The following is an 11,507-nucleotide window of genomic DNA, read 5'->3' on the forward strand; positions in this document are numbered from 1 at the left end:
GGATTTTTACATAGTACATATTTTTACATATTACATAGTTTACATATCCCTCCACATGCTGTTCTGAATAATAGCCAAAATATTCATAGCCACTGTATTTGTTCTCCCCACACAGCTGAAAAAACAACATTTGAAACATATTTTTCAAAACATATTTTAATATCCAGCAGACTGTTCAGTCATCAAGCATTTAAAGACTGTTTTAGATAATCTCTAGATTAATCTAAAAGGAATCCCATAAACATGCTGCAGCCGCTTACCTTTAATATACTCGCTGGATGCGATGTTTCTTCCTTTCACCTGCACTGGAAGGCTTCCCTTCCTTGTGAGGTTGTTTACTGCCCTCACTTCTGCATTGCTCTCATAAAGAGCCATCTGGAGGATGGGATTCTTCCTTCTTCTCCCGGGTTTTCTTCTGGAAACGAGGATCTAAGTGTTCCAAGAAGCCTTTCACTTTCCTGATGTTTCTCCTTTTTCTTCTTTTTGTTACGCTTGCGATTGGCATTGTCAAAGTGGAGCGCAGAGAAATACAAATCATAAAGTCTGAAAGAAACATGCAAGTTAAAAAGAGAAAAAAAGATGTGGCACTTGTTGCATACAGGAAACTTTATTTATTTTACCACAGGCGATGATTTGCCGCATGTCAGCTATTTTGTGGTACTTTGTGCACATGTAACTTCCTTTAGATGCAGCAAACTTAAGCCCTCAGATTGAAGGACCATAGGTCCTGGTTGGTACACAGATCATTAACAATGGTTAGCTCTGGAATATGTGCAAGTAAAAAAAAAAAAATATTTTAACCTAATCCAGAATGGTGTGCAGATGTGATTCGAACTACGTGGTCCAAAGCTAGTGCTCTGACACAATTCAGCAATACCTTTCCTGTCTTCACTGATCAACCTAATGATCCCCAGTCATGATCCCCAGCCAGATTATGCTATCTAAATAACTCAGAAACTATGAAAAAAAAAAAACAAAACATGAGAAGCACCCAGAAAAGAATTAGGAAAAAAAATGCTGATTAGGCTGGAATCCCTGCTTACTTGGAATCCTTCTCTCCCTGTTTATCTTCAGACTTCTTTTTCTTCTAGAACTTCTTATATTTTTTCATGTTTTCACCACCTAAAACCTCCTTTTCTACCTTTCTGCGTTGCCTTTCTATTTCACTTTCACTACCTTCTGCACGAGTATATTGTCTTTTTCTGTTTCCTTCTTTTGCCTTTTTCTGGCGACAGTTCTCCAAATGAGCTGACACAGGTGGAAGTGCATGTCTCTCACGCGAATGTTTTCCAGAATGTTGCTGAGCTACTGAGCAACGATGTGAGTCTGCTCTGGGTGTGCTAAAGTGATGTACATCTTCCTCTCGCAAGAGGGAACCGTGAGGCCATCTGCTTTTGTAATGATAACGCTTATGTGACCTGCTGGAGTAAGTCTGAGTCAATTTGTCAAAGTCTTTATCACCGTGAGAGAACTTTCTCTCTCTACTGTCTCCTGCTGCATGAGGTGAATAGTAATCCTTGTAATAGCTACATTTTTCCCATTTCCGTGGTTCATCTTGATAGTATCTTTCTCTGCTCCAACTTCTTTCCCCTTTGGAATGGTAATATCTAGCGCTATCTTGTTCTGATCTTCCTCTGCTTCGAGATCTGTACTTTGAATATTTTACTGGTCTTCTGCCATTATCAGGGCTGTTCCTTTCACTATGGGAAGATCTGTACCTGCTTCCCTCCCAATACTCCTGCTTGTGACGCTTTTGCTTAACAACTTCCACACTCCGAGAGCACCTTCTCTTGCTGGAATGACCATCTTTTTGACTCTCCTTCTCTTCAGTAGGAGAATGTTCCCTCTTTCTCTGGTAACGCTCTTTGTCAGATTTTTTAGTCTCGTCCTTTGTATCTTGGCATCTATCTGTAACAGCTAAGGAGGAAAGGTTTTTAGAACTACATTCACTGTCAGACTTTAGAGGGGAAGTTTGCCGCAATTTCTCACCAGTCTCAGAAGACTCTTTGATGTAGAAAACATTTTCTTCTGAAATCAGTTCATGTTCTTTTGATCTTCTTGGTTTCTCCTTGTCTCCACGGTCATCACATTGGTACTGTTCAAGGTATTCATCATTCTCAGTAGATTTCGGAGGTCCCGGGACACTGCACAAAATAAAAACACGTTTCCGTCTCCCTCCACCTGCTGCTCTGAGAAAAAAGGGGTGGGGGCGACGGGGGAACAGCCAATGTTTCTCCAGATAATGGAGAAAAATGGAAAAACATTCTATGAAGAAACACAAGTTCTCCGCGAGGCACCAGCCTGCATCAGAGTGCTATGCACAGTGTCGATCATTAGTTCTGTTCGCAACACTGGCCATACAGTACGGAATTCTACTGATTTAAATCCTTCCATTAAATAGTATTAGTAGACAGATAAAACCGCAATGAACTTCCATAAAATCTTGTCTTAATCAGACTGTGCTCATTTTACCTTCTTTCCTCTGACAAGCTGTTCAGCTGGCTGGCCGTGAGGGATTCCATGATGACTTCTCGAGGGACTGGAGGCATAGCTCCAGGCATCTGCAACTAAAACGCACAAGTCAGCAGACAGAAAAAATACCATTTGTGCTGAGGACTAGTCTTCTCAGAATTTCTACATTAAATGCTAAGCAAGATCGCTTTGTGTTGTATGCATTATCTACACTTCAAAGATAACGCCAACTCACCTCCCAAAATCTACTTTATGAAACTTAAGAATTTTTATCTCAGCTCAGCTTAAGCTGACAAGTTCTAATGTCAGCTCAGCTCTGCAAATTCTAATGGCATAATATCACAAAGGGTTACGATCAAATTTGTGCTGTGTTTTCTCAGCATTTCGCCTGAATTAGGAACATGATAAACACTCCCGAATACATCGTGGGTGAGAAATTCTCGATGGAGCAAACTACTATGTTTCAAGCAATCCGTTTGTTTTAGAAAAGAACATCTCACAAGGTTTAACAGGTTCAACTTGGCAAGTGGAATCATCAAGTTTCAGTCCGTTTTCTTTAGATTCATGAACTAAACTAATAGCACCATTCAGTGAATCAGTGTTTGGCAGCTCATGCTGGGATCTTCCTTCATCAGCATTCTGACAGGAAGAATGGGAATTCTGCGATGTACGGACTACCTTTCCAACCAAAATTCCACATTGCATTGCAATTCCTTTTAAATAAGCCCTTTGACTCCTCCTCAGATTTTCCTGAAGATTCTGCACCGTAAGGGACTGTGTTATCAGAGCTGAGTTTAGGATTTCCATTCACCTTTGGCTCCACAAAAATTTCAGCAGAAACTCTTTTTTTTTTTTTTTTTGTATTTGTATTTGCTTCATTTGCTTTACCAAATTTGTGATTGTGGATGAAGGAACAGCCTTGTAGAGATCTTCATCCTCCACAGCACTGCTAAGACAGTCAGGCTGTGACACAGTCTGACGAGCAGGCAATTTATTGTGAATACTGATGGTGATCTTCTGGTTTTTTGACGTATCAGTAATTGAAGGCCTGGTAATCGCCTGTTCTTGAACACAGGCCATTGGTGGTGCTGAAGATGGCCTTTTTAGGGTGACACCAGTGGTATTTGCATCCTCTTTTATGGATCCATTTCCATTTAAACGACTTGAATTCTGTATTTAAAAAGAAGAAATTGCAAGACGGGTTAATGCAAACACTCCATTTAACATTTTTAAACATGTCATTCTCCTACTAAGTATTTCTACAAATGGTCTTAACACCTAAAAAGCAAAAAACACTGCCCTTAAAAGATAAATGCAAGTCCCATAAGTGTATTTAATTCCTGCTTTTGGTTTACTGCATATTGATATCAAATTAACATCATTTTTGAAAACCATCCAAACAACTTAACATTGCCTAAAGCTATTCCCAAATATATTTAGTTTCCCCTTTAAACATACCCCAAAAAGCCTGGAATAATTGTTCTGGTGCTCAGGAATAAGACAATTTGGTTTCCCTGTCTTAGCTAAAGTGACGTCGATAGGAAAAACAAGTCCTCTTTTAAATGATTCGAGGATTAGTACACTCTACTTAAATTGTCAAAGAGCGTAGCTCTCTGTGCTTTACAAAGCTGTCTAGGAGGTATAAACAATGGAGTCGCATGGCTGCGCAATTCAGCAGTAACCACTGTTTGAATGACTCTGGCTGTAGCATGAGGGCTGTGAAGACAGCTGCAGCGTGGGAAGGAAAACAAAACAAAGATGCCAAAAACCAAACAAAAAACCCCACACCAAACCCCAAACCCACTGTCCGTTTGGTGCCATTATCTGCCCTCCCGCTTCCCTAAATTACCTTAATCATATGAGGAGGAAGTCGTGGTCCCAGAAATCCAGCCTGCTTACTGTTAGCCCCCCGCTGACCAGGGGGGAATGAACAGGGATAAGACGGTGCTGCTAAGTAAAAAGCACGTTCTCCGAGCGTCAAATCATAGCGCCTTCAGAAAAGAGCAGTGATCTCAGTTTAGTTTTTCTTTCGGCCTACTCTTGGATTAAATCCCATCCTATAATTTTATAGGAACAGTTCATACGATATGGAAGCCTTCTCTACAGAAGACTTAGCCAAGACTACAAACTGAAAAGTAGGTAACAGTCTTCCTACTATGACTATCACTTTCAGAGCAATAATTCATTCTTACACCACAGATGGCCTTCATTTCTCTCCTTCTCTAAATTAGCCAGCTACAGATAACACATATACAGCAATTTACACAAGTGCTGCAGTTTAAGGCCAAGCAACAAAAGATAATAAATGACAGAGAATTTCAGGTTAGACAGAACTGAATTAGAGAAATAATCATCTTTTCCTGGGAGAGAAAGAAAAACACTTGCAAAAAGAAAAGTATCAATAACAGGAGAGTAAATCTCTTCTGAACACATTTGAATACTTGTTATTACCTGATATAAAAAAGTAAGTAAGCTTGCTGACCAAGAACTCTTTTAATGTCAGTACGGACTACTTTTGCATCATTCATCTGATACCAAAGTCCATTACCAGCCTGCAAATAAAGACAACGATATCTTTAGATGAATTGCATGTTTTCCAAATGAAATCACAGATAGCAATAAAATACACACGTGTCAAATAAACATATAATGAAATCTTTTTCCCTAGAAACAGTACTACTAGTAACACTTGAACTGGTTTGCCAGCACAACCTTTACCCTGTTAGAAATGATGTTGACTTCTACCTTTATGTAGCATACATAGTGTCCTGAGCGACAGTTGATACCATGATGCACCAGCACCGCATATAAGGCATAGAGGAGTGGTTCTCCACTTGATTGAGACATGTAGGCTCGGAGGTCCAAATACTCAGGATATTTTACTTCCTAAAGAGAGACCAAGAAGATAGAAAAATTATATCAGAGTACTTCGCGGACTAGCCAGAGAAAAACACTTCCAAAAAACAGAGACTGGAATTATATGAATATATCTCTTGATTCACTAAAAATAAGTCTTCCCATAAGCGACGTTTAATACTAGAAGTTGCAGACAACTGTTTTCTGATGAATTAGCCTTCTCAGAGGAAAGTATATGCTTCTTGTCAAGCAGGAACTTTACTGATATTAAGAGAAAGAATAAGCCATAGTCGTTAGTCTACAATTATTGTCTGAAAATATTAACAACTTTCAGCTTTGGGGGATGTCCCATTACATGATGACAAAGTTGCATTACAGCGGGAAATATACCTTGTTGATCTTTCCACCTGTGAAATCTGCAAATCTTTTCAGTGATATTGTGAGAACGTTGGAAGAACGGTGTATGGTAAATCTCTTGGATGCAGGAACCATCTTTTTACACCTTAAAAACAAGCAGAGACAAGTGTTTGAAAGCATCATCTTTTTTGCCCCCAAAACAAACTCGTTTTAATGTCTCATGCATGCTTATGCTATTTGAATGATATTTACTTGCATCATATGTTTGGTTTTTTCTTTTCATAAACCCATGCACTGCATGTCACGTTTGTTAATACAGAGAAGAAGGTAAGTTTTACCAACAACTCAGAGCATAGCGGGAACAGGAATCTCTCACGAAAGCGTATTACCAGGGAGTTATAAAATATAAACAAAAAATAGTAAAAATGAGTTATATATAAGACTAATAACAGTTATCAGCAATGGAAAAAGTACTGTACATGTGCAAGGCCTTTCCTTTTAAACTCACAAAAAGACGGAAAATTCTGGCTTTAAGTGTGACTGAACCGATCACACCTCAAAGAGCACATTAAGGAAGGACCATGCAATTCAGATGTGAGGTGCTATTACAGTTCTTTCTCTTCCTCAGACATCACTTATGAGAATCCTGAATACGCTGCATGTTGCTTTCTAGGATCCGCAGGCCAAGACGAACCTGGGATTAAATTGCTTTAATAACCTATTGGACGCTCTTGATTCGACACCCTAATTTCCTTAGTATCCAACAACAAGAAGTGGATACTGCATTTTTCATTTAGAGGGGTCAGGCATGAATTCTACAGAACTGAGCCGGGCACTCTGTGCTTTTCTGAGGGGATGTTTGACTAACAGCTTGTTTTGCCAAACCATCTTATGCAAATGTTCAATTGTTTCTCACATACGTAGAAACATCTTACATATTGATCAGCACAGAGAGCGCCTGAACTCAACAGGCTTTCCCTGTGCACGGGTTAGGCTTAAGGGAGCTCATTTCGGACATTAGTCCACATCGACAGGTTTCACAGTTCAAGAGCTGTGCAAGACGCTGTTTAGTGAGCCAGCACAGGCTGCTAACATTCATTACCACAGAGCCAGCTCACATTCCCTGACACTCAATCTAACTTTGTTTCACAGTGAACGCTAGGACCTGTAGGAACCTGCTGCTGCCTTCCACTCCAAATCATTCTCCATAGCTCCTTGCTTCAGCTCACCACTACTAGAAAATGAAGCAACAACAACAACAACAATGCTGCGTCTCCTTATTTCTAAATGAAGTTAAAGGATAACTTACGCTCTAAGTCATGTAATATATAAAACTAATATCTAGTATTAAGACATAATTAGTAATAATCTTACTCGCTACATTTATAGCAATTCTCTCCATCCAGCTCTTCAGGTTTCACAAATAGTTCTAGAGCTCTGGTAACAGATGAAACCGCCTAGAGGAGCGAGAGAGAAGAGCGTAAAGTCACTGTAAATTCAAAATTCCAGAGACGCACTAGGAGTTTATAAGAGAACCTGACTAACACATACTTAAGCGATCTACTATGAGCACTGTCAAGAAGGAGGCAGAAAGAGCATGCTCAGCGTTTACCTCACCTGGAAGTCATTCTACTTTGAAACAAATCATTTTCCAGTAACGCAGACAGCATCTATAGTGTGCTTTGTCATCAATACTGGCAACAAATCCAACAGTCTAACAATTAGACGTATATTGAGGTAGAACAACAAAGAAGTGTGACAGTATTATACTTTGCGCAGCAATAAAATTCTTTCCCCTTAAACCCAATGCAGACGTGGAGACTATTTACAGGGGTTCCACAGAAGGACAAAGTCCAATCCACTTTCTAACCACCACCAAGCTCTTATATTTTAACATTGTACGTGGTTTGGTTTTTTAAGTTAAACAAGTTTAATTTAGAAAGTTATACATGTACTTAAACATCATGAATTATATTTACAAAACCTCCTACCTTTACATCCAAAGTGATATCAAGAAATGCCTCATACGTATCCGAAACTGCTTTGCAATTCAAGCACTTCACTGGAAGCAAAATATAAATGCTTAACAACACGTGAAGGAGACTAACTGTCCACATTCAAGTTGTCGATAGATACTACTTCAGACAAACTACAGACTGCTTTACTACCGACAAAAGACACAGATCAGTTCTAAGGACAGGAATATTTTTAAAAGTACCTCTTGATCTTAGAAATCCTCCAAATATTTGATGAATGATGGTGGTAGCTTGAGAAGATCTGTCCAATCTGGAAATAAATTATAATCAGACCTCAGAAGATTTAAGGCACACAGTTAACTCTTCAAAGAGTTTTATGAAAACCAAGGATGACCTAGACTTTCAGTTTTGATAGTAAATAAAGGCCTAAAAGGTGCTAGAGAACGTATAAAAGTGAATTTGTTTATGCTTACTTGGTGCTTCCATTCAAGCACGCTTCCTGCATAGCATCAACAGTATAGCGCAAGAACTCGTGTGCGTCTTCTTGACTGCCAAAACGGAAATGTTGTCCTATTCCTAAATAAGAAGATGATAGTATTCACCTCATTTAAAAATGAAGTAATTCTCCTGTTTCTAAAATCTCTCTTCTTTACAGTGTTAAAACCATTTATACACATCAAATAATTATTTGAAGATTACAAGATGCTGAAAAAGAAACACATCTGAAGCCACTTACGACTGAGATTATTGATAACACGCGTAGGCTCGATGGCATCAACAGTGCAACGCAGGGCCTGGTTAATGTGAGTCTCCATCGTGCACATCATGCAAAAATCTTGTTCACGACCTGAAGAGTGAAAGAAGAAAGCATCCCAGTCTAGCGAAACAGACATAACTACAAACAAACATATAAGTAACATTTAAACTATAGATACAATATCCACTCTCCTTGTCCCAACAGTGTCCTAACATTTCATTTCACACAACTTTATAGAATAAAAATATCCATTAAGCCTGTATTCAAGTGCATTTTGTGATGAGAAATCTAAAAGACTACTGCAAAGTCACGTTTGTAAAGGCTGACAGGAATGTGAACTCCACAGGTTGCAAAATGTATGAGGAAAGAATATTTGACCTTGATGATACAGCATTAAGAGAACATGGGTTATTTTCAGCACAGTGCTGTCAGGTGAGCTTCATGATACAGAGCTACGAGTCCTTTGGGAAAAAGGAAAAATTACAGTAATGTATGTAATAGTACTTCTGCCCTCCTTTTTTCAACAGGATTCTTAACTGAAATGATTTCTATAGAAAGGAAGAAAACAGTTAAATTTCTAGGTATCGATACAAAGATACCAGCCTAAAAAGCATACAGGTTTAGTACAACATTTACTTTATAGTACAACATTTTATTTAGGACAAAATCAGTCTAGATTTTAATACAGTCCCACAAAAAAATCTAGTCGTGTTCATAACAGCTCATATTGCTTTCTAGGTTTTTTTTTTTTTTTTTTTTTTTTTAATTGGTTCAACAACGAACAGACCATTTATTGTAGTGCATTATGGAACCTCGTCTGTGCAGACTAAAGACCTATGATGCCAACATCCTAAATTTTATTGCCTTTCTAGCAGCAGGAAGCCCAAATAGCCCAAATGCCAAATGTTCATTAAATGCATTACTGTCCAATGCACTTCATTATTCCCATGAAGCAAGAAAAGATCCTTTTAAAAAAACAAACAAACAAACAAACAAAAAAAACACATGGTGCATTAAACGCACTCCATATGCTATTCCGAGCCCACTGCTAATACAATGCTCAAAGCCAGCGTCTACAGGTAAAATCAGGCAAGTAAGTTTGTCTCACAGAATCACTGCTGTTCTTTCACCTTCACAGCTATCCAACAGATTTAAAATACTGTTAGAAAGTACTCACATGACTGGCTGTGCTCAAGAGAAAGCATGTAATTGGCAAGTGGGGGGGTGTAGGTCAAACACTGTAGAGTAGCATTAAGAAAACACGTGTTGCCAAGATTGTACAGGCCAACTCCAACACTTTGTGTTTCTTGCCAATCCATACGTATCTTCTCAGGTGGAAAAAGAATCCTTTGTGGCGGAGCAATTCCATCATTAACAACTGCAAGAAAGTTATATTTAAAAAGAGATTTTGTTTGTTTGTTTCTAAGAAAGGTATTAAGTATATATAGGTATAGTGAATATATAAAGTATATATAGGCATAGTAAAAATACTATTCTGCGGGAGCACCTAGAGGAACTAGCTACAATCCAAAACAGAAAAACTTATTGCAGACACCTTTAATACCGCCATCTTCAAATTGGCTGGTCAACACAACGTTTTGGGAAAAAAAAGTTTAGTCAACCATTTTAATTTCTTCCTTATTATATGCTTTTTTCCTTATTATAACTTCAACCACAAACTTAGACTTGAAATTATATGGTAATAAATGCAAGGACAATGTAAAAACAAATAACTAGGAATGACGGTACCCCTACAAATATCAGATCTTTTCCTGAGCAATCTTAACATTCAAAAACCTGTGAATAATGGAACCTGTGAATAGCAACAATCAAACACTTTTCTTTGCAAAACAGAAAAGATATGGATGAATCAGTGCATTACAAAATGCTCCCCACATTTCTCTGTCGACTGTAAATATATCAAAATTAATTTCTGTAACGTCAGTCACTTCAGTTGCCTTAGGAGAATCGCTTTGGAAGTCTTTATTCACAGTAGTCCCGTTCTCTATCAGTGCAACAAGCAAGAACTACCACTTTCTACTTTTGTTTTGAAGAAAACGGAGGCAGGATAAAGCGCACACTTACTTAGATCTCTTTGGGCAAAAGGCTTAGATTTTTCAGAGGATCTACAATAAATAGCACCTCCACATCCTTGGGCCACAGAGACTTGGCTTGAATCTTCTGCAGGTGGTATCCGGCCCCAGTTTGCGGTGCGTGACATCAGTTTTTTAGTACTCGGTTTCTTGGATTTGCCAGACCGCCTTGAAGATGGCTTTTTAGACTTTGAAGATTTGGGCTTGTTAACTATGGTCATTGTTCTCATCTGCGACAGAGACAAATGTTCTGGCTGACGTAAGAATACCAAGAAGCATTCCAAGAAGAAAAGAGTAGTAGAAGTCCTGTCACTTAATCTCAAAGAAACGGCCTTGAAGAACTAACTTGCTGGTATGAATGATTTAAAAGGAATCCCCAAACTAAACACACAAAGGAAAAATTTCCATCAAAACTCTATCAGTATTACTTTTAGCTTCTGCAGAACTAGTGGCTGATGCCATTTCTTTCACTTTCGTAGGATTTTAATCCATTACAACTCTGGAGTCTTTTTAATATAAAAATGCAAATGACATTCTCTGAGGGGAATCAGTTATTTATTGCATTTTAGGAGCTTTGCAATTATCTATTAATTATTACCTATTATCTAATAGATAATGGTTGCGATTTATATATAATTGTTGCTCACGCTAGTAATGGAGCACTATTACTTTACTGCCTGCGCTTTTCTGCTTCGTGTGCACAAAGGTACCTGCATTTCGCTGCTACTTTACTTCTGTCTTTCCAGGGCTCACCCTCTACCTCACTGTCTACTGCACCAGTCATGATGGCTTGGTTGTGATTCTATAATGAGCCTAGCTTTTGAATACACTTTTTCTGGGCGTCACTTTGTGATAGCAAGTTAATTTGTGAGGGCTTATCACCTATGACCTGCTTCTCAGTAGGTACACGTTTGGCCTCTGTTAAGCAGAGAGTCAATCACAGCTTAAGATTTTGTCCAAGATGCCATTCACGAAACTGAGTTTAACCTTGACAGA

At 38.6% G+C, this 11,507-nt stretch overlaps 1 pseudogene across 1 annotated transcript; it reads right to left on the minus strand.

Moving 5' to 3' along the window:
• Window positions 1–344: 344 nt before the first annotated feature.
• LOC310904803 (ubiquitin carboxyl-terminal hydrolase 42-like) lies at window positions 345–10,750 on the minus strand (annotated as a pseudogene). Its single transcript has 16 exons — window positions 10,504–10,750; window positions 9,596–9,796; window positions 8,398–8,508; window positions 8,135–8,237; window positions 7,904–7,971; window positions 7,677–7,747; window positions 7,060–7,142; window positions 5,719–5,830; window positions 5,218–5,358; window positions 4,924–5,024; window positions 4,322–4,463; window positions 2,932–3,642; window positions 2,473–2,561; window positions 2,298–2,301; window positions 1,044–2,068; window positions 345–543 (listed from the first exon to the last, which is right to left on the minus strand). The product of its transcript is annotated as a ubiquitin carboxyl-terminal hydrolase 42-like (transcript).
• Between the last annotated feature and the right edge of the window lie 757 nt (window positions 10,751–11,507).

The sequence above is a fragment of the Anser anser genome (genome assembly GCF_964211835.1).
Source record: "Anser anser genome assembly, chromosome: 10".
Lineage (NCBI taxonomy): Eukaryota > Metazoa > Chordata > Aves > Anseriformes > Anatidae > Anser > Anser anser.